This window comes from Phyllostomus hastatus, unplaced genomic scaffold, assembly GCF_019186645.2.
Source record: "Phyllostomus hastatus isolate PE091 unplaced genomic scaffold, TTU_PhHast_1.1 phas_contig_254, whole genome shotgun sequence".
NCBI classification, from domain to species: domain Eukaryota; kingdom Metazoa; phylum Chordata; class Mammalia; order Chiroptera; family Phyllostomidae; genus Phyllostomus; species Phyllostomus hastatus.
Window position 1 is genome coordinate 1,772,501 of NW_025333810.1, and position 26,947 is coordinate 1,799,447.

Consider the following 26,947-nt stretch of genomic DNA (forward strand, 5'->3'; position numbering starts at 1 on the left):
GTGGAAAGCACCATGGCCACCCTCCCTAGGGGAGAGCGCCTTGTTCCCTCTCCTGAGCAGGCTTTTATTGGGTTCATTTACACAGGAATTCAGGTAAAGCTCATTAAACATGGCCAGGAAGTAAGGATCAAACAATAGATAACAAAGAAGTCTGAGGGCCTATTTTGAGTCAGGGTCAGATAGCTAAAGAGCTGTAAAACTTTGAGGAACAAACTTACTTCTTGCTTGGACCCTTATCATTTCATTGAGAGTGTTCTAAACAAAGCAGGTTTCACAGCATTTTACATATTCTTTCTTAGACCTGATCACCCAGGGAACCTGCCCTTTCCTGCATGGGGCTGCACCACCCTCTGTCATTGTTTCAGGCTTAGGTGGAGCAAGGGAAGCAAGGCAGCCAAGAGATTAGGAGATTCTCTCACAGACAATGAGGACTCAGGCTATGTCAAAGCCGAGGGGCGAGGGTCCATCACCCCCTTTTGCTGTAGCCCCCAAAATCCTTTCTTGGGGGCCTCCCACATGATCATGACTGTCTTAGGTTGTTCCCCCCTTGGGGAATCTTACCCGTCATTGGCTAACTGACCAAGCATTGGGGGCCAGGCAGGGTGAAGTAAGAGGAGCAGAAGCAGTGCTCCTGACAGGGAGATAAGCTTTTGTCTCCTTGCTGGCTTAAGGTCCAAGGTCGTTCCCTCAGCCTTAGCCTTGGCAGGAGTTACAGCTTCTGATACCAGGCAGGGTGGTTCCCAACAGGGGATGGCTGATCTACATTGGCCTCAGCTAGGATGGTTTATGTCTGGTCCAGCAGTGGAGCTCAGCCATATTCACACAGCAGTTCATCAGGATTTCCAGAGAAAGAACATCATGAAGACCTGGGTCAGAACTAGATGAGTATCACTTCTGTCTCATTCTTGTTGGCCAAAATAATTGGCAAGCCAGTTTAAATACCGGGAGAATAGAAGCATAATTCTATTCTGAAAATGTAATATATCTGGATAGTAAGTATGGATATATTACTTTCCATAAATGTTTAGTGGAACTATAATTGAAAACATTTTCAATTGTTACCTAATGTTCTCATGTAAAGATCTACACAATATATTCTGTCTTGAATTCTTATCAAAAAAGTCTGTTGGCAGTCACTCAGCAATGTCCCTCTGTTTGATAACTTCAGTCTTTAGTGAAATTTCACATGGAACAAAGTCTGGGCCCCAGATAACCATGATTTCTGGGGCTCTTCTCAGTCATACTACCCTGCCAAGACTTAGGGCCAGCTTTAACCCCAAAGCTTATTTCCCCTTAGGACTCTGTCATGCTGACTAAGGACCAGGCCAGACTTCAACAGTGTTTGTATTGTGGGAGGAGCAGTGGAAAGGCTGTGTATGTTTTGGTGGAGGGGTGCTGCATTTTGGTTAAATTGTGCTTTGTGCTCTATACTCTATTATTCTTTTAAAATATTTACCATGGAGTGAATTTTTACAATTGAAAGAATTAAAAGAAAGTTATTTTATTGAAATATCAACAGCATCAGAGTACTGAGATTATGATATATTTTCTTTTAACACTTGGACTAATTCTTTTTACTGATTCACACCATGACTAATTTCCTTCACAAACATTCTAAAATAATTATCTTCTATTCTATCCATCTGGTTAAAATCTTTGTTGTCCTCAAGTGTGTGGCTCATCTTTAGTAAGCCATTTGTAAACACTTTTTCATCCTATCCCTCAAATTTTAGAACAATTAATTTATGAATAATTATTGATAATGGCCAGATTACTTTTTACTCAATTCTAAGGATATCAAATATTTGCATAGGAGGAATATTATTAATACTGATCATTCTTTTTTACATAAGATTTTTAGCTCAAATATTATTCATAAATAGATAAAAGCAAATTAATAAAAAATAAAAATAAGTTATTAAATTATGTTACTTGCTACACTAAAAAAATAATGCAGGTGTTTACTGTTCCCATTTTCTCATATTATTGATATTATCTTACATTTTTCTATTTGTGGAAATCTTTTCTTTGACTAAAGATGTCACCCACAAACCATCTCTTTCTTGAGAAATATTTTGATAAATTTCTAACAATCAGTTGAGGCTAACATACAACCTTCCCCCCAAAATATGTGGCTTACAACCACAAAGACTTATTTTTCATATTTTATGTATACTGTTGGTCAGCTACAACTCTGCTCTCTGTCATCTGCTACACAGCAGCCTGTACTTGAGGTCCTGCTTGTCTGTTAGGAGAGGTGTAAGAAAAACATGACAAACCAAAACTCATTTTTAAACCTTAATTTGGAAATTATTCATTCACTTCTGTCCCTAAGTCATTAACCAAAGCAATTCATATGACCCACTCTGAGACTCTCAAGTCAAGTGAATGGGGATTCATCATAAGTCACATGGCTAAGCATGATGTTAACAGGATTGGAAAGTATAATCTGCCCCTAATAAGGGACAAAATATATGAGGCTTGTCTGGAAAAAGTCCAGCCATTGTTAATATAACAAGAATGGTTTGTGCCACATTGATGTAACCTGGAAGCCAAGGAGAGTGGACTGTAATGTGTATGTATGATCAATGATGACTTCACTGTACTAGCCAGTGGGGCCAGTAGATGCCATTGAGTGAACCTGTGTACTGTGTGGCCGTCACATTCAAAAGGACTGAGTGAGTAGAACAACAAATTGCATCAAATTTTGCATTAAGCATGAACATTCCTCCATAGAAACTATTCATATGATTCAGAAGCATGCAGCTATGGGCAGCTGGTGGTTGGCAGCTTCATCACAACAATTCACCTGCTCATGCATCACATCTCATGCAGAGTTTTGTGACAAAACATTGAATCACTCAGGTTACTTAGCTCCCGTACAGCCCAAATTTGGTGCCCTGTGACTTCAGGCTTTTCCTAAAACTAAAATCATCTTTGAAAAGGCATAGAATTCAGACCATTGATGACATTCAGGAAAATATAATGGGCCTGCTGATGGCAACTGGGAGAACTGTGAGGTCTCAAGGTGGCTACTTTGAAGAGGATTGAGACCTTATTGTCCTATGTACAATGTTTCTTGTATTTTATATCTTCTTCAGTAAATATCTCTATTTACCATAGTACACATCTAAATACTTTCTGAAAAGATCTCATATTTTAACAATAATATAATATATAACATTGATTATTGTAAAGAGGTAGAAATTGGAAACAAATCAGTTTTTGAATTTTATTTTTGTGTTCTTGTCAACTCTGTTATGGTTCTCTATATTATAAAAATCTTATTGGGTATGTGTCTTTTTCATTTCATTCACTTCCAATATTTACCTCCCCTTCCAAGCTATACTTCTAAAAATTCTGCATTTCACAGGATTTTAATTACAGTCCCATATTTCTTGGAGTTTCTTTGATATTTTCAACTTTCTTTCAGACCATTTCTTCATTGAACAAATGTATTTTTAGCACTAATTTTATTCAGCCTTCTACAGTAGTTTTGAAAATGCATGTTTATGTATTTTCTCCCCAAATAAAATTTTGGTAATATATTTCACAAAACTGGAGCTTTGCTATATATTTCTCCATTATGCAAGAATAACTGTTTTTAAGCTGCAGTACCCACTACTGCCACAACAGCTAGACTTCCTAAAGGCCTTTTCTGTTCCAAATATAATGTGAACAAAGATAGTATTTTTAAGAGTGGTATGGCTTTTGATTTTGTATTCACTTCTCCCAGTATGTGCTTTGTGTATACAGAAATCCATATTAACCCCCTGCTAATGGTTACTGAATGGTTAATAGATAATTTTGGGATTAAGAAAAGGAATAGTGACCTCTGGTTAGAGATCTAGTATATAAATAAAGTAATATATATTGTGTGAATTGAGGTATTTGCTTCTATCCTATTTTGTGTTAAAGGAATAACAATTGCATATCATAGGGCAGAAGGTAAGAAAAGCACCAAGGAAATTTATGTTACAGAAACTACTAAAAGAGAGAGCCACACAAAGGAAATGATGTCATCAGGGTAATATACTTTATAAAATCAAGGAGGGAAAAGCCAGTAAATCATTTATTGACCAAGGAATTAGAAATTGAAAATACAGAGCCCTAGCTGGCGTAGCTCAGTGGATTGAGTGCGGGCTGCGAACCAAAGTGTCGCAGGTTTGATTCCCAGCCAGGGTACATGCCTGGGTTGCAGGCCATGACCCCCAGCAACCGCACATTGATGTTTCTCCCTCTCTCTCTCTCTGTCTCTCTCTTTCTCCCTCCCTTCCCTCTCTAAAAATAAATAAATAAAATCTATTTAAAAAATACAGAGAAAAAGTCTCATTGTCTATATATTTATAGGATGATATGTGAACACCCCATTCAAGGAAGTAAGTTTGAAACTATTTCAAAAAATGTAGATGATTTCACAGGGCCATTGAATCACCTTCTATCACACAGTTTGTTATTCTTATAGTGGAGTATTAAGAAATAGGTAAGAGTTATAGTTTATGATAAAATAAGAACAGATGAAAAAGAGGGCTTAAAGACATTATCTAGTATTTTACTATTTTCTTGAGTGTTTTCTGTTAAAAAGGTTAAAACTACTATAATGACCTTAATTTAGGCAAACCAACATAAACAAAATGACCATTTAACTAATATTGAGAGTTAACTCTTAATATTTGACAGGATTTTCTGGTACAGTATAATCAGAATCTGATCATATTATTAAGAAATAAAATATATATGTTTGCTTTCAGGAAATAAACTTGACATTTTGGACTCACAGTGGAAGAAGAAAATAGGGAACAGATGGATGAGAGAGAAAGCATGTAGAAAATCAATGAAGAGGAAAGTTTCTTGACATCTGTCAGAAAAGAAATTTCAAAGAAGTTAAAGGGTAAAGTAAGGTAGTAAAGGACATAAGCTCAGTTTAACAACTTTAACTTTGAAAATAACTGATGAATTGCTTGAAGTACTGAGTAAAAATATTGTAGTGGACTTTCTATCCTGCACTCCTTCAGATTTTGGCATTCCTTTGGGAAACTGAATTTGCTCTAGTATTATTCCCCATTGGCTGGGGCTGATGCCAATAATATCTCAATTTTTATGTCTGATCTAGTCAATCAGAATACTCCCTCCCTTAAACAGAGGGAGCTGGGATCTGAGATACATGCATAATTAAGCCAGCCTAATAACCATGCTATTAAATATTTTAAAACAATCAGAAAAAAGGAATCATTTCTCCCTAGTAATATCAGTTGACAATCTGGAGATGTAGTGGTCATCTTTACTATTACATTATTGAAGATTTTGAGAATGGATCCAACAAAGAAGAAAGAAAGCTGGAGATGAAGAAAGACATCACAATAACTCTATTAACTGGGTGCTAAGATTGCCATTTTATAAAATAAATTGAAGCTTAGGTACTTAATTTGCCCAGGCATTCAACCTTTGGCATTAACTGGCTGTGTAAGAACACAAACTTAGGACTGTGTGATTCTAGGTCCTTTGCACTTTTTACATGAGTTTGCATTTCATATGTGATCTTTTTGTGTTGTCCCTTTGCTGTTCTAATATTCTCTGATTGGAGGTGAACTATTTTATATCCTTTGTGAGCTAAAAATATGTGAGTAAAAGAAAGGAGAAAGAAAAGTAAATTTTATTTTACTTCATTTAGTTTTCTTCATTTAGTTTTCTTCATTTAGTTTTATCTTTTTCTTTCTGGATACTTTTCAATTAATTCATATTAATTGAATTATGATTAATTGATTTGATTAATTAATTTGATTTACTAAGAAACTCTTGGAGTTTACAGGGTATGTTATAACCCATTTAGAAACAATGAAACATGTAGGTATATATCCAAAATAACAGAAGATAAATTATTTTGACATATATTCATTTTTTATTACCAAAAAAGAAAAAAAATCTTTTGCATCATACAACCTTCATTAATTCATTTTTAAGGATAATATGAAACATCTAAAACCAATTCATTCTGTGATAACCTCAGAAGTTAAATAACTTATGAATCTTTTCTTGAAGTAGCTTATAGTGTAGAGCATACTTTTGTAAAATAATCATGAAATAGCTTATAGATTAAAACTCAAGCCAATAAATATAGTTAAATGTGTTAGGAATTTTGAGGAAAATATAATATGATAGAATGATTTATATCACATCAACTCTTATCTAATAATAACTTCAAACATGGACATACAGTACAGTTTAAACTGAGCATCTGGGCTGCGGTGGGAAAAAATATATCTATACCCTCAATGAATGAATGAGTGGATTGATGTTAAATATTTTCCTCATGCATTAGATTTTGAGTTCATGCATAAAAAAAGATTGAGTAACTGACTCATTTCTTAAGAATTATTAGCAGACCACTTATGTCCAGTTTTACTCAATAGATTTTAACTCTTGTTAAAGAGTTTACTGGGTCCAATTTTCACTAAAATAGGAAACTTACATTCCAAAAAAACAAATAGTTCCTGACTAACATTTAAGCTCCAGGAGATCAGAGACCCTGCTTTTTTCCCCCTTTATTGTATTGGCTAGCCTTAGATTTAGCTGCATAAATAAAACAGAAGTTCATTTATCTCTTACATAAAAGACGTCTAGAGGTCTAGAAATAAGTAGTCAGTGCAGGGTTGGTATGCAGACAAGAGGAAACATAAAATTCACTGGGGCAAAAGGACCTCTTTCCATCTGAAAGCTTTACACCTTCATCCTTGAAGAAATTCCACACTTTCCCACTTAGATGTGAACGGCCAGAATTTAGAGAAATGGCTATAGACCTAGTTGCAAAGAAAGCTAGAAAATGTAGTCTTCTGTCTCAAGCTGTAGTGAGTCAGCAGGAACAGACAAACAACAAAACAAATAAATGAATTGTTTAAAAATCTTCTATTAGTAAAGAGAAAAAGAAAAGCAAATAATCTTTAGTATTTGCTAAAACTGCCATCTCTGAATTGCCTAGCATATACAAGTTCTCATTTTATCTGTCTTCCCAGAGTTATTTCACCCCTTCATATCTCTGCACTTGGGTCCCTCTCTCAGGATCCATCTCCTGCCCTTTTGTCCCATGTGCAAATACCCTTCTATAGCTTGAAACTTGCAGTGAGACAAACCTTCTTCCAACAAGTTAGTCTTTGTTACAAATCCAGTTTTAAATAAAACACAAAAGTGGTCTGATAAAAATCACTGATGGTGAGCCATTGTGTTCCTTGATAGTAACTAAAAGGTAAACTAAATAGAAATAATTTTTATTGTTTTTACCATGTTATCTTTCTTGTGTAAAGCAGCTGGTTCTTTGTTAAAAAAAGGTTATAAACGATCCTCAAAACCATTCTTTACTAATATATTCGCATATTCTCTCCTGTTTTTTATCTTGACTTTCCTTTTCTGAGAAGGTCTAACGGGTGCATTAGCTATGTGCGTGAGTGCTTTCCTTCCTCCCTTTCATGCTTAATGGCTTTTCTTAATGAAGAATGCTGAAAGGATTGCTCTTAAAGTACAATGTGGCTTAAATCAAAAAGCTTCTCATTTACCTTTTTAAATCACTGTTTTATTAATTTTATCTCTACAAAAAAATAAAAACCTGAAGGAGCAACTATGAGTTTTATGCTGGGGCAAGTCCCGGGAAAACACACACACACACACACACCCCACACTCCACCTCTGTACAGGGCTTTCCTTATACATGGGAATGAGGACATTCACTAATATAGTTTTAAAAATTGTGATAGTTTTAGACACCAAGGGTTCCACAAAAGCAAACAATGTGTGAAAAAAACAGTATTTCAGAGATGGTCTTTCATTAAGGAAATGACTTTTGAGCTATGGACTGCAGGACAGGCAGGAAGGGTTATCTGAGTGAGGAATAAAGGGAAAGTATTCCAGGCTAGAGAACATGCACATACAAACACATCCATGGAATGGAAATGAAGTAGTAAAGCGTGTCCACCTATTTCACTGACATCTATAGAGCACCTGCTACCCTAGGCATGTGGCACAACAAGATTGTAAGATACTGCTTGTGGCTGGCCTTGAAATGTTTACAGTTGAGGAAGAAGAAAAGCCCTTATAAATGAATGTGATGTAGCAGCATAGATACCTACTAAAAGTATTTCAAAGTTGTACCAGGCAGAAAGAAAAATATCATTGTCTAATTCTCCTAGTAGCAGGAAAAGAAGAGGCTCGATAGAGAAGCTTACTCTTGAGAACTGGGGTCTTAAATTTTTTAACTCATGAGCATCCCATTTCTAAGTCTTGTTGTTTTCTGTAGAATTTGTCTTTATTTAAGAAAAACCTATAATTTGCACGGCTTCGTGTTAGTAGATAAGAAAAATGCAAGAAGCCTTAAAATGTTATTTTTGAAATAGAAATGCTGACCTTTCATTAAGGAATTTATTCTATCTATCTATCTATATATCTATCATCTATTTATCATCTATCATCTCTATTTACTATTCCACAGAGTCCTTTAGTCAAACCAAACCTCAGGCAAAAGCCCAACATGTAAAATGGAAGTTCACTAATTCAAATTGAAGTACCAGGGATAGGAAGCTGACAGTGTGGTCCTAACTCTTCCTCTCACTCCATGAGAAATGAGCTATGTGGTCCTTTCCTAGTAACAAATTTTGTGGATATAGGAAACTATCTCCTAGTTATTTTTTGTCTGTTTTTAATACTCATCTTATATTAATGCATTTTTAATTATGCACTTAAGAATAGATCTTCTGCCAATTTTAGAAGTCTCCACATGCAAGTAAATTTTAAAATATTTAAATTTGTTATGACTTAGCTAAACAGAAAAATTCTAGGGAAAGAATAGTTCTTTCAAACATCATAAATGAAAGCAAAAAAGCATCAGAAGACCATGAAAACAAAACTATTGATAAGAAATGTATAAACAAGAGGTGATTCTGAAGACTAATAATTAGCTGAAAAGTTCTTATTAAATAATCAGATTTAAAGTTGCAATAAAGCAGCATTTTGGCTTCTTCTCAAATCTCTGGTTTGGCCTCCTTGCCACTACCCCAGCCCTACCATGTCCACAGGGGTGACTCAGAGACCTACAGGGTGTCCACCTCTGGTCTCTGAGCCTTCAGCAGCCACTCATACTCCAGTGGGCCCCACACCAGCTCCTCCACATTTTCCAGGGTGGGCAGCAGTGACCAGGTTGGCCAGGTCACCAACATGAATCTGGCCAGGGGTTTTGGTGGCTGGGAGTCAAAGCCACCAAGTGAACCAGAGCCTGCTGAGCCCCCTGAAGTGGAAAGTGGACCCCAACATTTAGGCCTTGCACAACCAGGAGAAGGAGCAGATCAAGAGCCTCAACAAGTTTGCTTCCTTCATCAATAAGGTACAGAGCCTGGAGCAGCAGAATAAGATTCTGGAAATCAAATGGAATCTCCTGAAGCAGTAGCAGATGACCCACCATAACATGGATAATATGTTTGAGACCTACATCAACAACTTTCAGTGGCAGCTGGAAATACTTGCCCAGAAGAAGCTGAGGCTGGAGGCAGAGTTTGGCAACATGCAGAGGCTGGTGGAGGACTTAAAGAATAAATATGAGGATGAGATCAACAAGTGCACAGAGACAGAGAATGAAGTTGTCCTCATCAAGAAGGATGTCAATCAAGTTTACATGAACAAGGTAGAGCTGGAGTCTCACCTGGAGGGACTGACTGATGAGATCAACTTCTACAGGCAACTGTATGAAGAAGAGATTTGTGAGCTGCAGATCCAGATCTCTGACACTTCCGTGGTGCTGTCCATGGACAGCAGCTGCTCCCTGGACCTGGACATCATCATTGCAGAAGTCAAGGCCCAGTACAAGAGATCGCCAATCAAAGCCAGGATGAGGCTGAAACCAGGTACCAGATTGAGTATGAAGAGCTGCAGACATTGGCTGGGAAGCACAGAGATAACCTGTGTCACACAGAGACAAAGATTTCTGAGATTAACCTGAACATCAGCTCAATCCAGGATGAGATCAATGGTCTCAAAGGCAGGAGGGCTTCCCTAGGCTGCCATCACTGATGCTGAGCAGTGTGCTGAGCAGTGTGGCAGTCAAGGATGCTCAGGCCAAAGTGGCTGAGCTGGAAGCCTCTCTGAGAACCATCAAGCAGGACATGGCCTAGCAGCTGCATGAATATCAGGAGTTCATGAATGTCAAGCTGGCCCTGGATTTGGAGGTCACCACTTACCACAAACTGCTGAAGGACGAGGAGAACTAACTGGAGTCTGGGATACAGAACATGAGTATTCATATCAAGGCCACCAGTGGATACTCAGATTGGCTGAGTCCAGCTTATCAGAACCTTACCTATGGCCTGGGCTTCCAGGCCAGCTTGGACAGTGGTGGAGACCCTGGCTCCTGAAGCCACATGAGCAACAGCTCCTCTAAGATGGTGGTTGTGAAGAAGATTGAGACCCACGAAGGGAAGCTGTGTCTGAGTCATCTGACATCTTGCCCAAGTGAACAACTACTGTTGGGGGAAAAGCAGCTGTGTGTGGGAGTACAGGGCACAGGAGACCCACCTGAATCCCAGCCCCAGTCCTCAGCTCGCCCCTGGGGTTGGGAGTTTACTGCCTGGGGGACCTCGTCGTACCCATGCACCCAACTAAAAGCAAAATCAAGTGTGTTTTTTTTCCCAAAATAAAGTCTCAGCTGGCTCTGCCAAAAAAATAAAACATAAAAAAAATAAAGAGAAAAAGATAAAAATGTAAATGAAAAGTCCTTCCTGAATGTCTTTGTCAGTTCAATAAATCTAGGCTATAGTGACATTATATTTCTGTATTTTCCTGTTATAATAACTAGTTACATGATTATCAACTAAATAGGAAAACAAATTTAAATCAAATGAGAGTATTATTGTAGAGACTTTTAAAAAAATTACAGTTACCTCTATTTGCATTTAATTTGTAAATCATTCCAGATTCAAATTCCTTTTTTCTTAAGGAGAGAAAAAAACAGAAGTTCAAACAGAAATTTGATTCTGACATTTCCAAAATGCAATGAAGAAAATCAAATACAGAATTTATAGCTATGGTTGGATAATGCAGAACTTATCAGCCATGTAGTTAAATTCAATCATAAAAATAATCATGAGTACAATTAATAAAGTAAATCCAGGAACTTGGCACTCCATTTGGGTAGATAAAAGTATCATTGCTGCTTTTCTTTATTTTAATATCCTGTGTTGACTTTGATGAGAAAAAATGACTAAGAAGAACTTTTAAATAATCTTTAAAAGGTCTAATTGATGCCTGTACAAAAAAATATTGGACAATGTATGATTCGTTTCTGCCTGTGGAAAGTTCATGTAGTTCATCATATGCACTGAACGTCCTTTTTTACAGGAGACACAGGAGGTAAGGCTCAGCAGTAGTTGTTAGTAACCACATTTCAAGAGGCAAAATCATATCAAAAACTAAAATCCTTTTTCTTTAAAACCTTAAAAAAAACACCCCCCAGCTCCTTACAAGTTTAAAGACCAAAGTACCAAATAGAATACTAAAATATTATCAATGAAGCATTAGCAAAAAGATTTTTTCCCAATGTTTCAAAGAAAAGAACATTGTAAAGGTCTAAAATGCTATTTTTCATATCTCACAATCCTTGACTGATGTGAAGCCGAATAAGTCAATCCAACAGTGATAACCTGGATTGTGTAAATAGTCAAATTTATCAATTAGAGTTCTGTTAGTTGCAAATGACTGAAAATTAAATTCAAAATGGAAAGGTAATTATATTCAGTAATAAATTGGCTGGCTTTGAGCAAGAAGACAGGACCTCAGTGAGGTTATCAAGGCTCTGTGGCTCTATTCCTATTTCTGTTTCTTACTTTTTTCATTTTTATTTTACTGATTATTAAAGAGATAGAGGAAGGGGAGAGAAAAAGAGGGAGAAAGAGAGAGAGAGAGAAGGAGAGAAAGAGAGAGAGAAACATTGATTTGTTGTTCTACTTCATGCATTCATTGATTACTTCTTGCATGTGCCCTGACCCAGGGCTGAATCCTCAACCTTGGCATATTGGGACAGTACTTGAACCAACTGAGCTACTCATCAGGGCATTTTCCACTTTCTCTGAGTAGGATAAACTCATATTATAACCACACAGAAACCTTATTTTCTTTACTATGGTCTTTTATTTTGATTTTTTTCCTTTGACCTGAACTGGTCTCACCTAGTGCCCAGAGTCACTCAACTTCCTCTCCCTTATTTAATCATTAAATCTTCAGAACAGGATCTCGAGGTTCTGGTAGTCTTGGAACAAGATCTTGAGTCTATTGACAATTAAGATAGAGTTTTCAATCAAACTAAACATAATATCTTGGTCTCAGCTGTGTTTTAGCTCAGACCCAGGAAAGCAAAATAATCCCACAGAACAAATTGTTGCAAAATTGGGCAGAACCACTCCAGAGTTGACATCAGGACATATGCAATGATTAATTAACCCCTACCCTAGCACCGACCAATCAGTAGAGACCACAACCCAAATTCTATTAGTCACAATGATTATTTTCCCCTATATAACCCATTCCCTATAATCAAACAGGGATCCATGACTTTATGCATTAGCTACCTGTGATTCTGGGCATGGCTCCATGTCCTTAATAAATCCTTACTTTCTTGGCAAACAGACCCCTTCAGTCTGGTAACAGTATCCTGGTGGTATAGAGTTCCTGCTCCTGCCTTTTCTCAGGTCTAATCCAATAGGAATATCTGCTTACAAATCCCCTATTAAGTACATGCCTCTCACAAATTCTACCACTGTGATTAAGAATATAGGACACATTGGTTGGCCAGGTCTATATCACATGGCCACTGCTGTAGCTGCTGTCAAAGCTTCTCTTGGAATGTATGATCTGGGATAGGTTAGAAAGAAAGGCACAAAAGAATGCAGACACTGTTACTAGAACAGAAAATGGGTAAAGAAGAAACAAAATGAAACTATTCATTATAACATTTTTATCAATTTTCTGGGAATATTTGTGCTATGATGGAATGTTTATGTTCCCATTAAAATTCATACATTGAATTTGCCAATGTGATAGTATTTGGAGTTTATGCCTTTGAGAAGTAATCAGGGTTTGATAGTTCATGAGGTTGGTGCCCTCATGATGAGATTAATGACTTCATAAAAAGATGAGACAGATCTTGTAGTTTTCACTATGGGAGAAAAACAGTAAGGAGGATCTCACCAGGATTAAACCATGGCACCATGATCCTATGCTTCCCAGCTTCCAGGACTGTAAAAAATAAATGTTGCTCAAGCCAACAGTCTATAGTATTGTTGTTATAGCAGCTAGAAGTGACTAAGATAATTTCCTACCTCAATGCTATAATACATAACTTTAATTAATAGAATGTTCACAATATACCGTGCTTGGTGACTCCTCAATCATTTATTGTTACTACATTATTCTTCCAAGTTTTAAAAATAATAAAACACTAAATAAGAATCACAATATACATATTTAAAACATTGATTCCTAATTACCATATAACAACACAATAATGAAATAGACAGATCCATGTACTTAACTATCTTAAATGTTCATGACATTGGAAAATTATCTTTAAATAGGCAGAAAAGAAATATTTTGTTTCTCACTAACATTTCATGGGTTAATCTGTTTCTTCTTTTAACCTATAACTTAAACCTATATTTATACTGTGCTGCTGTCCTTTATGAATATGCCAACTTTAAATTCTTAAACTATTGGACATATTTCAGGAAAGAAAGGCCAAGGAAAGAAAAATGAAATGGAAATCGAGATAGAGAGAGAGAGTGGCAGAGAGAGAAGAAGAAATGAAGGATGAAAAGAAAGGAGGACCAAGAAAGAAGGGGGAAAAAGGATACATTTTATTAATATAATCGTTTATTTACAATGAGGATACTTTAATCAGGTGTTATTAAGCAAATTTATTTTTGCTTTCTTATTTGCTTTCAAATTGTTGACTAAGGAGATTTCTTTGTGTGAGGAAAAAAAACAACTAATGAGCAGGCAGACAAACAAGCCTCTCCTGCTGTCTTTCAGTCCTTTCACCTGGACCTGAAAAAAATGTAGCACAGTTTACCATCAGACAATTGCAGCGCACTTTCGCCCACACAGTCCCGAGTGTCAGCTGCAGGGGGCAACTGCGGGATGGTGTCATCCTGTCGTGTTTATGTTCTCTGTCATCCACTGCTTGCTTAAGTATTTCCTTTTTGTCCTAAGTTTGAGAAAAAGTTTGTTTAAATGAGAAGTTGTTTCCATATATATTTAAGATTGAAAAGACTCAAGCCTCATAGAGCATACAAACATATCTATCTTGGAAAATTTAAATAAAAAAGCGGGGTAAAAATTTACATTAGATATATACAGATCTGATTAAGCAAAAATGAATCAAAGTACTTGGGTTACTTTTAATTTTCTTGATTCCAGGATACATTCATTCTATTGTCACATCAAAATATATGCCTTATTTTTTAATCAGTAATGATATTTTATGTGGAATATTCAAAGAATGAAGATAGAGATAGAACTATTTTTATAATTATTTATCAATCAAGTTCTAAGTTGCTTGTTTCAAAATTAAGTGAGATGTCTTATGGAAGTTAGCCTCATATTGAATTACCTGCACTGAAATTATTTCCAAAGGTAGCTAAAACAGGTCAATAAGAAATTTAAATAAATTAACATGTTGGAACTTTTTACTAAATATTTAATTCATTACATATTTTATACAGAAGTTATGTCACAGTTCAGAAGATTACTTCACATTTCCTATATTAAAAAATATTTATTTTATAACCTTATGTAAAATAGGAATTCTTTTTTTCATCTGCACCAGTTAAATTAGAATAAATTTGGAAACTGCTAAAATATTTAAAGATCTATAAAATGTTTGTATTGTGTTCCTTCTCTCTTTTTGGGAACGGTCAGGGTGTACCAGGGTGTTCCGAGTGTCCCTGGCCTCTGGACGATGAGGTGAAGGAGCATTTTGATGCCTTATAAGGAAGGGCTCCTGTACACACAGCCACAAACCCCAAAACACAAAATCATCTGCTTTGCCATCATCACCCTGACTTAAATTCCCTCCATTTTTATGAACATAAGTTAATCAGATGGTATCGTAATGCTGGGCAGTCATAGTTAACCTATACACATGCCAAGCAGAACTAGGTAGATTCTCCTGCTAGTCACTTTTCACCTGACCAGCCCAAAGGCATCTATTAGTCACCTAGTCATTGCCCTGGAGGGTCTGGAACAACAAAGTTTACTTCAAGAGAAGAAGCCAATCAGAATATGTTTTATTTTAATTGCAAGCCAATCTGTCATTCCAGGGCAAATTCTCCATTATATTTATGTAGGTCCTGTCCCTTTCCCAAATTTCAATATTGTATTTCTAATTTTCTTCATCCCCGAGAAGTCAGTTTTTAAGTCTAAAAATAGAAATTGTCTCTTACAAATTAAAAAGTAGACACGATTACTACCTTATAAAATTTATGGTGTGTTGCTCAAAGGGGTGGGGGAAGAGACACATCTCTAATGCCTTTAATACTTGAAAATACTCTCAAACCAGGACCCACTGATGAAGTTACAAACCATTCTAGCTGACTCTTTAACTTACTGCTGCTTTCTGTTCTCACTCATTTTTACTCATAGGACTCTTTAGGGTAAAATCCTCCTTACTCTCAGATTCCTATTGTCTACCTATGTATTTACAGTTTAAATGTGTTTATGGTTAATAATGTGTTCCATACTCAACTGGACCCAATCCTCATGAATATAACCAAATGGATATTCCCTAGCAACTCATTCTCAAATGCTTTTCTTATTAGTTATCATTTTAAGCAGAATAACAAAAAATATTTCCGACCCTGATAAGTGAACTGCCAATCAATGTCCTAAGGCTCAAAGCCAATGGTAGGGCTTTTTCTCATTTCCTCTCCAGGGTGACTCCCAATTTCACATTAACCAGAAAGGTGTCTCTATATTCTTTTTCTCTTTCTTCAGCCAGGAAGATTAACCCTGTCCAAGATGTGCTAATCAACTTCACAGTTTTCTTTTTCCAAATTTCTTCTTTCGTTGAGAGGTACTTTATTTCTGTTGTAAGGTAAATTGACCAATCCAGTTCCTGCTACAAGGCCTTTACACTGGCCAGCCAGCTGTGTGACCAGCCATGAAGCAGCTGCATGTCTGCTGTATCAATGTGTAACACCCTCACGGACAGTCTGGCGATGCTTGCATGTTGTAGAACTTTCCCTCCAATGGAACTACTGCTAGACAACAACTAGGCTCTTCCAAGCTTCCATAAATCATGCATTGTTTGGCGCTAAACTTTTGGTAGAACTGTATCAAAGTGTGCAGTTTGTTTGTATTTCTTTACTCTCCATGTTCCCTATAGAAAACTATCACTGAGATTATTGCTGGTTTTACAATTTATGGAGAATTAGAATTAAAGAAGCAGGATGTTTTCTTGGATGATTTATCTGTGTTGGATTTAATGCAAACCAAAGTAAACTTGTGGACTTCAGGGGAAAGTTAGATGATTAGATTAAGAAAACAAATGACCTAACTTTGTGAAACTTCACAGCTTAGCAAATTAATTCACAGCTTAAAAATGAGTAAGCACGGTTTTCTGTAGTGTTTCCTATTCTTATATACGTCACTACAATGCCATAGCACAGCTGAGCACGTTTGGCAGACTTGAGGGACTCTGTTTGAAAGCACAATTTCCTCTTAATGCTTAAGGATCACTTTGCAATTGCTGTGATTAATTGGAACAATACAATTAAATGTTGCCAAGCTGCCACTAGATTATTAAAGGAGACAATTCACTTCCATAGCCTCTTTATTCTGCTATGCTCTGGTCCCCAAACAAAAGGGGCAAGGTTGCAGGTACCAAGCACTTTCCACAATGTATAATTCCACTTAGAAATATATCACAATAACTGTGTAACCTTTACTTTCACTACTTTTTGTGATTATGAGGACATTACATTTAGAGTAAGGCAATTTAGGTTTGTGTTAGCCAGAGCTGGTGATGGTCTCTCACCTCTGACCTTCAGGTTAATGAGAAGTTCCTTTGGGTAATTGTCCTCTCTTAAGACATCCTGTGCTATGTAATCTTTATCGCTGTAAAATGCCATTTAAAGTTTGTTTTACATGAGCAAATAGGACAATGTTATTTCTGCAGTGAGCAATAATTATCTGCCTCCTAGCTGAAAATACATGCTGTGGATAAATTGTGTTCATCTGGTAGCCTTTGTTTGTAAGACAAGTTAATTAAAAGAGGAATGTTGAAAAATATGTTTGCCCACTGAGTGCTGATGGAGTAATAATATTACTTTACAAGAAAACATTACACACTAAACAACTTTGATTTTGTTCTGAAGTTATGAAAGAAAATGAGGTAAACAAAATGTTCCCACAAGCAAAATTTTGATCACAATAATGAACAGATGAGGCAAAATATCTATTTATTCTAATTAAGTAATAAAAGTCTAAAATTCTCTGTATCCAGGTAGCATTCGTACTGTTTAGCCTAGACAAGAAATATTGACTCTAACAACATGACCTTATTAAAATATCCAAGTAATTCTCCATATGTACTTAATACTGGCTGACTGGACTGTTAGTGGAATCAGTCACTAATGGTATCTTTCCTGAAAGTGTATTAACTATTTGACCTAAGCATTCAATATAGTCATCCTCCATACGCCTTGCAAAAAGCATACTTATAGTTATATATTAAAAAATCAATGTATTATTTTTGTGAAAAAGGACCAATAACTCAAATTGGATTTTATTCAACATTTGCTGGGAATAATTCGCTAATTTTTACCAGAGAAATTTGCCCTTTTAAAAAGAACCTTAACATTAAATTTGTATACTCAATCATTGAAATCAAGTTTCAGTGTTCATACTGGTGGAAAATACACTTTAAACTAATTTTTCCTTAAAAAATGTTTAGCAGCCCTTTTCACTTGTTTATTTTAACAATAATTGATCTGATATCAGATGCCAGCACAATTCAATAGTCATATGCCTGCCTCAAGAAACAGGTAAATATTTTCCAAGATCATGTCTCTCTATAGTAAATCAACATTTTCATTGTGGTGGGGACACCACCATTGAATTGGAGCTTTTCTCTCTTGTATTCCTACTGGTACGGTAACGGGTATGGCATTACATCCAAGCCTCTGACTTTCCTGGGAGAGGCAAAGGTAACATATGGTAAGTGTTGATTAATGACTCCTATTTCATCTGAGAACAAAACCTATTTATATAATTGATATTTTAAAGGAAATTTATGGTTTAGAGTTGCATATTTTGATCTTCAGCATTAGGATATAGAGGTAAAAGGAATGTGGTTCATTTATAAAGCTTTCCCCAAGCTTACCATGTTTATGGTCACTGAATTATTTTAAAGAAACTTGTGGGGAGTCTTTATTTCCCACCCAAGCTTTTCAAGAAGCTGATGAAGGATATGCAAAGCTTCTCCAAAAAGATTATGTATCCCATGATTTTGTATACAATTACAGGAGATTAATGGACAATTGAAGCTCATGGGTTTGTTCATGAATCCAATGGTAAGAATGTCTGAAAACTAGTCTTCCCAAATTATAACACCCTTTCCATTTTGAAATTCTCTCCATCCCTATTCAAACAATCTTTCTATATATAAAATTATCTCTTAAAAGCTGGGTGATTGCCAGGCATTTATACTATTTTCACCCACTGATGCAAAATTTTGGATTCCTGTCAGGGGGGTTTTCTATTTTGAGAATAACTCTTTCCCAAGGTCAGGTCTAAGTTGAAATAGGAGATATGTAGGTATGAAATATCACACTTCCCTGATCTTTCTCATTCATTTCTTGTCTATCACTTTCTCAGCAGTCTACTTCTGTTGACAACTCTTATTCATTCTATTTTTCTATCAATCACTCTCAAGGAGGAAACTCATGGATGATAGAACCTTATTCCTGAATAAACCTTCCTCCTACTTTTTAAGTGAAGAAATTTTCAAGTGAATTTCATGTGGTCTGCTCCCAGTCCATGCAACACGAGAAGGTGTGTTAGGACAAGCATTCGACATTGTTAAACTTAGGGGTGGGACTTTAAAACTTTCATTTTCATTTTTAATATATGCAATTGATTTATCCAGTGGAATGGCCCAGTAATAGCAAAATATTGTTCTGTTAACCAGGATAATATAGGTCATATATGGAAATGATGGCAACTGACATTTATGTTGTTCCAATTGTTTTCTGGATTCTATCAGTTAGAATCACATGCCAAATCATATTGTATGTAAATATGTGTGTGTTTCCTTCCATTACTCAAAGATGGTCTTGTTTCCATCTTGAATTCATAAATATATGTCAAAATACTATATGTAATCTTTTTGCAATGTGTAGCATATTTCTTGGGAATGATAAACCATAGATACTAACTACTCTATTAATAAATAAACCAAAATACTCATAAATGAATATGTGAATAAATAAATATATACTTTTATACACTCATACATATCAGTATTCACACATTCATACATACATAAAAAGAATGTGTGGAATTTAAAGCAAGAGAAGAATGGTGACTTTAGTTAAATATCAGAGAGTATCTGTTGGAAGAAAAATCAGAATATAATCAGAAAATAAAATAGATTAAATGGAGTGAGATGTTCCATTGCAATATAAAATTTATCTTATACATAAAACTTTTTATTAGTATACAAAAATATGTACTATTTAAATAATTGTTGAAAAGCAATGCTTTAACATTAAGACAACAGGAAAAAAGAACATTTGGATAAACCACACTCTGTTTTATAATTAATTATTCCATTGTAAAACAGTACTCCAAAATTTAGTAGTTTGAAACAACCATTTTGTTTTATATATGATTTTGTGGTTAAGAAATTAGGGAAGAACTCAGCTGGGTAGCTGGGCTGTAGCATCCACTTCCAAAATGAATTCACATTTTTAGGTTTTTAAATGTATTTATTGATCCTATAGGCAACATGAGGTCACCCAATTAGAGAACAGACTGATTTATTTACTCACACACTGATCCTAGCACTAGCTCACCATGTGCCAATCCCTGACTAGGCACACAGTGAGGGTGAGGGGTAGTCTGTGTGTACATGGGATTTTACCAAAAGGAGAAGAACCCAGAAATGAATGATAGAGCTTATAAGGGCAGCTGGCACAGCCTGTGCTTCCTCTGCTCTGCAAATACAGAGACTGAATCAGTGAGAGAGAAATAAAATTTTCTCTGGAGCGAGGGGGGACACACTTCAAGGTCCATTACCATATTCAGTGTAAAGAAATGGCCCTGGGGAGATAAATCTCTCAATCTCTCTGAAGGTCTCTTCCTTTAGGGTTGCAGTCCTCCTTCCAAACCCCTATAAATCTTTGCTCATAAAGCCCTTACTGAGCAAAACTAAGAAAATAGTATTATTATTTCCTAATATGTATAACTGGAACCTTAGTTCATCTTGGCTTGTTGTTCTTTCATTCCCTCTTTCTCCATAGTATCTTATATCTCAGGGCTTTTCTATGTTCTTTTAAAATATGGGATTCTCAAGAAAAACATAATCCTTACAAGGTAGCTGGATTCCCAAATGCAAGAAACAGAAGCTGGCCCAGTGTCACATCTGCTTCTCCTATCGATCAAAGCAGTCAGAGGACTTCCCCAGACTCACAGTGCTGGACAAAGTCCCAGCTCCTAATGGGGTAAGAGGAAGGTTACAAGATCACATTGTAGAAGACATCAGGTATATTACTGTAGCTGTCTTTGAAAAATACAATCTATTGCATTTCATAAAGGTATCTTGAAAGAATAAAATCACCACAACAAGAAAATAGTGTAGTTGGATAGGGAAAAAAACAGTGTGTAAAGAAATCAACAACAAATAAACAAATAAATCAATGCCGAGTTCTGGTCAAGATATATCATACTGAAGATCTTGATTTATTTCCAAGGCTTCAGATATTGAACCAAAGCTCCAGAGCAAGGGATATTTGAGTAGTCCTCGCAGCAGTTGATCTGGTTTAGATGGGTGGGAGGCTGAGGACACTGAGTTCAGCTTCCTCCCCACCTCTGAATGGTGAGAACTAGGCTCCTTAAATCTAGGAGCTTGATTTTACTTTGTAGATAAGTTTGGGTCTTGGAAACTGACTTAGACTGCTTGTACAACTATCTATTTCAAAATGTGTACTTCACAGAAATTCTCCATTAACCAGGCTCTTGAATATTCTCTGGAGTCTTACATCCATTCTAGGATGTTGAAAAAAAAAGCAAAAAAACAAAAAACTGAGACTGGTTCTCTCTTACTTTATATCTACCTTGTGATTCTGTAAGTGAAGTACTATTATTGCCTTTCTAGATTTTTAAAGATATTTTCTGAGATCTGCAAATGCTATTTTTTTTCTCTTTTTCAAGCTCTAAAATGATAATAGCCAAACTTTATTAATAGAACACAAATAGAACTCATTACAAATAGAACACAAAGGAAAGACAATGTGGATGAGAAGAGGACCATTCTATTTCTGTAAACTAAAAGAATCATCTAGGAATTTAAGGATGGTTTATCATCAGTATGTCCCTGAGAAGGCACTGATGGAGCTCTAAATGCTGATATGTTCATAGTGTACTTCTCAGGAAAGTATCCACCAATAGTTCTTGCTTTATGAAGTTGCTTTATCTCATGCATAAATTTTATAGCAAATAAAGACAATGCTGTGTCCCAGACACTGGCTAATATTTATTGAACAGGTGGGTCATGCAAGTTCTTTGTAAGCTCTATTGCATTCAATTCTTACTCCAGCTCTACAAAGTACTCTTACCTTATTTTAAAAACTTGAAACCTGAAGCACACAGAGATGTTATAACAACCATGTACGCAGAGCAAATGAACTGGGATCCTGAAATCTAAAGCCAGACAATGTAAATACAGAGGCTGCACTCTTAACCACTGTGCTGTATTGGGTAGGAAAAGACATGGCATACATGGACTAAGCTCAAAGAGGCAATATAGTATACAGGTTCAGGCACAGACCCAGGAGCTAAATCCCTGAATTTACATTCTGACTCCCTCTGAGTGGTCTTGAGCAAGTTATTTAATCAGTCCATGCCTCAGTTTCTTCATTGGTATGATACAATAGCAATTGTACCTACCTTATACAACTGGTGTTAGATCCAATAAAATGTTTGTCTTATATACCAAATTATAATAAGCACTATAAAAGTATTGACTCTCATTGTTATTATTTCTTTTGGAAGTAGATGCAATCATACTGTCTCTCTTGAGAAATGTGAATAGCAGTTGTCCACAGTACTGGTGGATCATTAAGCTTAGGCTTTATTCTGAACAATACTGAGATATCCCTTTGGCCATCCATGAGGTTGTAATACATCCCACTCTGAATCACTGGAATTTATACTGACTGCACGCATACTCAGACAGTTTCTTGCTTTCCTGTCTTCAGATGTGACTGTTACAATAAATTCTCTCTGTGAATTTTAGGTCTGGGTGTGTCTTCTGTGCCATTTACCAGAGGCTGTTTTAATCCCATAATAATGCTACCATAAATATTCTAATTTAATGTAAATTCAGTATATGTTTATATGTATGTGCATGCACACACATGTACACACTTCATTTCTGTAAACAGTCTGGTATTTTTTCCACGCTAGTCCTTTTTCCTTTTTCTCTTATTCCATTATTTCAAGTATTTTCCTAGCCTTCCTTGTACGTTTCTTAGCTTTTCATAATCGATTAGCTTTTATTTGACTCTCACTTCATGAAAGGTGAGTTTTAAAATCTGAAATTGAGATTAAAGTGGATTTATGTCCAATAATAAAGCTAATTGAGACCCAAACTATGAGTGCATACACCATTACATTTTCATCCATTTATTACACACTTTCAGTTTATTTGATCTGTCATTAAATACAAGTATGATGTCAGCATCAGAAAGCATCTAATTTTGTTTCATAAAATTTAATGCATAGTCTGTGATTTATTTTTCACTGACATTACTGTAATAGTGTGAACTGTTGATAAGCTAAATTACAATGGTAGACAAGGTCAAAGCTTACCCTTAGGCTGGTTTATCAGAGTTCATATATTCACTAACAGGCGGGGAAGTGAAGCCTTTGAAAATATAATGAATTTCCAGTGTCTACCTATTTCAACAAAGCAGGTGATTAGTTAACCTATTTCTTATATATTTATATTCTTTTAATATTGAGTATCAGCAGCATATGAATAGAATGTCATTAAATCAATAGAACAAATTCCAAATGTTCAAATGTTCAATGATTTTGAGAACAAATACAATCATATGCCACAATTTATTTTACTGGTAGTTTACTGCAATGCCTTGTATTCTCTTTATAAATAAATTGCAAATTACTCAAAAAACACACACAATGTTTGAGCCGAAAGGAAGCCTCAGAAATTATGTTGTCCAACTTCATTTTATAGCTAGGAAATTGAAATGGCAAGAGACGGGAAATACGGAGGCTAGTTTGAAACAGGGGTTGCACTGGGCCCCCCTGATACTTCTCATTGATAAATCCTTTTCATTAGATACCACATCATATCATTCTGAAATTATGATACTTGCTTTGCATCTATGAATAACAATTATTAATACCTAAAGGAATTTTGTAGGAGAAGACATTTTTATATGTGTTTAATAAATTAAACACTGTTTTATATCCATGGTTATTGGGGATCAAAACAAAGAAGATACATACACTAGGGTGATAAAAATACCCATAATGTTGGGAGAATATATAGTGACAATCACAGGGGGAAATTTTAAGAGGCCAAGTCTTATTAATTATTGTGTGTCAAAGAAAGCTTACATGAGGAATGAATATAATTCATAGGAATATATCTAAAAATACATGATTTATTCACACCAGATTATATAAAGATAGTTGTTATATGTTTAGTTTAACATCTTGGCTTACCTACTCAACATATCATGTTCAGTCATACTAGGGCAAACCTGAATTATTTTTCATCAAATTTTTGTGCATATCAGAAGTATTCCCCAAAATTTATTTGTATCTCAACATTTTTTTAAAAACATGTATGTCCATATATTAGCTGTGATGTTGGCTCTCTGTTTCTGAGCTCAGTAAAGAAAGATTTCAGAGCCAAGAACTCTAATGTGAGTGGAAGTGCATTTAGCATGCGCGAAGTGTAAACTCAAAGAAAAGATTCAAGGGTGCTGCTCCAAGAGCTGCCTAGGCCTTGTAGAAGGAAAGTCATGGAGGGAGAAGTGAGCCAACAGGGCTGTGTGGACTCAGGAAATAAGTTACAGAGACAAAAGAAAGGCCGTTAGAGACAGGTTCAGGGGTTTGGCCTGGGATGAGCTTCCCTGGTTGCAAGTCTCTGGGGACATTTAGAGATTAGGGGAAAGAAACCAAAGACACACATTTGAAGAAAGAAAGTGAGAGTGTGCTCTAAAGAGAGAGCTTGTATGCAAGGTTCCTTGCCTTAAGGTTTTGTCTGTTTTCTAAAGGAAGGAATTGTAGGGGAGATCTCTGGGGAGGATCTCAATAGAATATTCATCAGCTTTCCAGATGCATCCTTTAATATGCTGATTTATCAAAATGAGCATATAGGGTCAGTGTCATGGGTCTCTACTTATTGGTTGGTGCTAGAGTAGGGGGTCATTGGTCATTTGATATGGTCTTGATTCCAGCCATGGCATATGACATTACTTTATCTGGTTTTGCTATTCTTTCAGGCCTGCAGCTGAAACACTACTAAGGCCTAGATGTCTAGTTTGACCAAAACTCTGTCTCTGTGGTCAAGAGAGCTGAGGCTTTGTTCCCAGATGATTTGAAACTCATTGACCTGAGGGCTTAATGCTTAAGAGACTGTGTGCAAAGGAGAAGGACCCAGATGAGGGCAGGTTGTGGGTTGTCTTTTCACTTTGTTATTAGTGCCCTTTGAAGCAGAGAGGTTTTAAATGTTGATGAAATATATTTGATAAATTGATTTATTTTCCTGCTTGTGTTTCTGATATCACATTTAAGAATTATTTCCCAAATTCAAAGTCATGAAGGTCTACCCCTGAAACTTAACCCTTAAAAAAAATAACACTTTTACGGCTTTAAGCTTCACATATAGGTCTAATGTCCTTAGCACCACTTTTTGGATCATTAATTATGTTCCTACTAATTATCTGGATATCCTTGTTGAAAATCAACCTGCCATAAATCTATTCCATTAATCCATGTATCTATTATTAAGCCAGTACTAAGCATTATTACTGCAGCCTTGTAGTGTCTTGAAATTGATATATGATTCATCCAATTTTGTTCATTTTCAAGATTGTTCTGATATTTTGGTGGGTTTGAAATGCCGTATAAATATAAGAGTTACTTGTATAATTTCTGCAAAGAAATTATAGCAGGTAGGATTTTGATACATTATGTTAAATCTGAAGATTTGGCAGTATTGCCATCCTAAAAATATTAAGTCATTAGTTTATTTCAAGAACATTTTCATATATATCATAAATTTAATATTATAGTTTGCCCTTATTTTGTTAAATATTTCTTAAAATATTTATTTTTGTTAAATTATTCTTAAGTATTTTATTGTTGCTATTACAAAGGAAATTCTTTAAATTTCATTTTCAGATTGGTCATTGAAAGTTTAGAGAAATATAATTGATTTTTTCATATTGATCTTTTGTCATGCAACCTTTATGAACTCATTTTTTATTAGTTATAATTGTTTTATAGTGGAATCCTTAAGGTTTTATATATGCAAAATTATGCCATTTGCAAACAGAGATAGTTTTACTTCTTTTCCAATCTGGATATATATTATTTCATTTTAAACCTGATTGACCAGGCTAACATCTCCAAAACAATGTTGAGGTAGTGAAGTAAATGTGTTGTCTTGTTTCTGGTCTTGGGGTGAGAACAGCCCTTCTTTCACCATTAAATGCTCATTAGTTGTAGATTGTAACAGATACCTTCTATTAGGTTGCATGCCGTCCTGGATATTGGTTATAAGTATTTTGTTGAGGATTTTTGGTTCTATACTTATAAGAGGTAATGTTTTATAATATTCTTTCCTTTCAATGTCTTTGTCTGGTTTTGGTATCAGTTAAACATTGTCCTCACTCAGTTCCTTTAGATTCTGATTTTTGGAAGAGTTTATAGAGTTGAAATTGATTCCTCTTTAGCTGTTTGGTGGGATCACCAGGAAATTCATACAGGTCTGGGCTTCTCTTTGTTGGAGATTATTTTTTATTATAATGAACATATAATAAAGTGAAAAAATTCAGTTTCCTCTCTTTCTAAAGTTTATTCAGATTGTCTATTTCTTCTTCATTAGATTTTGTCTCTCTGAATTTGTGTATTTCATCTAGCATATCTAAATTTTTGGTCATATTATTCCATTTTAATCCCTGTTACTTCTGTATGGTTAGGAGAAATCACCCATATTTTATTCTGTGTTTTAGTAATTGGAGTCTCCTCTTTCTTTTGCTTTGTCAATGTAGAAAAAGATTTGTCAATTTTGTTGATTCCAATTTAATTTTATATTAATTTAGTTTAATGTATTTCTGCCATTTATTTTTGTTTTCTATATGTTTCATGCCTCTTTTGTTTTTTCCCTACTTTCATTTTTTCCTTTACAAAATGAATATATTATTCATTAAAATTTTAATTCCTTTAATGTGTTTACTAAATATTTTGTGTTGCTATCTTACAACTGTGTGTAGGTATACAATTTACATTTTTACTTAGAAAAATTATTTCAAATTTACACTTAATTCTAATGATATGTTAGCTAATTCTCCTAATTAGCTCCATTCTACCTTCCAGAGTTCATACAGACACACATATATATTGCAATTCCAACAATAAATTGGTATAAATATAATTTTATATA

The 26,947-nt window shown here is 35.4% G+C and overlaps 1 pseudogene; it reads left to right on the top strand.

Moving 5' to 3' along the window:
• Positions 1-779: 779 nt before the first annotated feature.
• On the top strand, positions 780-10,489 carry LOC123818039 (annotated as a pseudogene).
• The last annotated feature ends 16,458 nt before the right edge of the window (positions 10,490-26,947 follow it).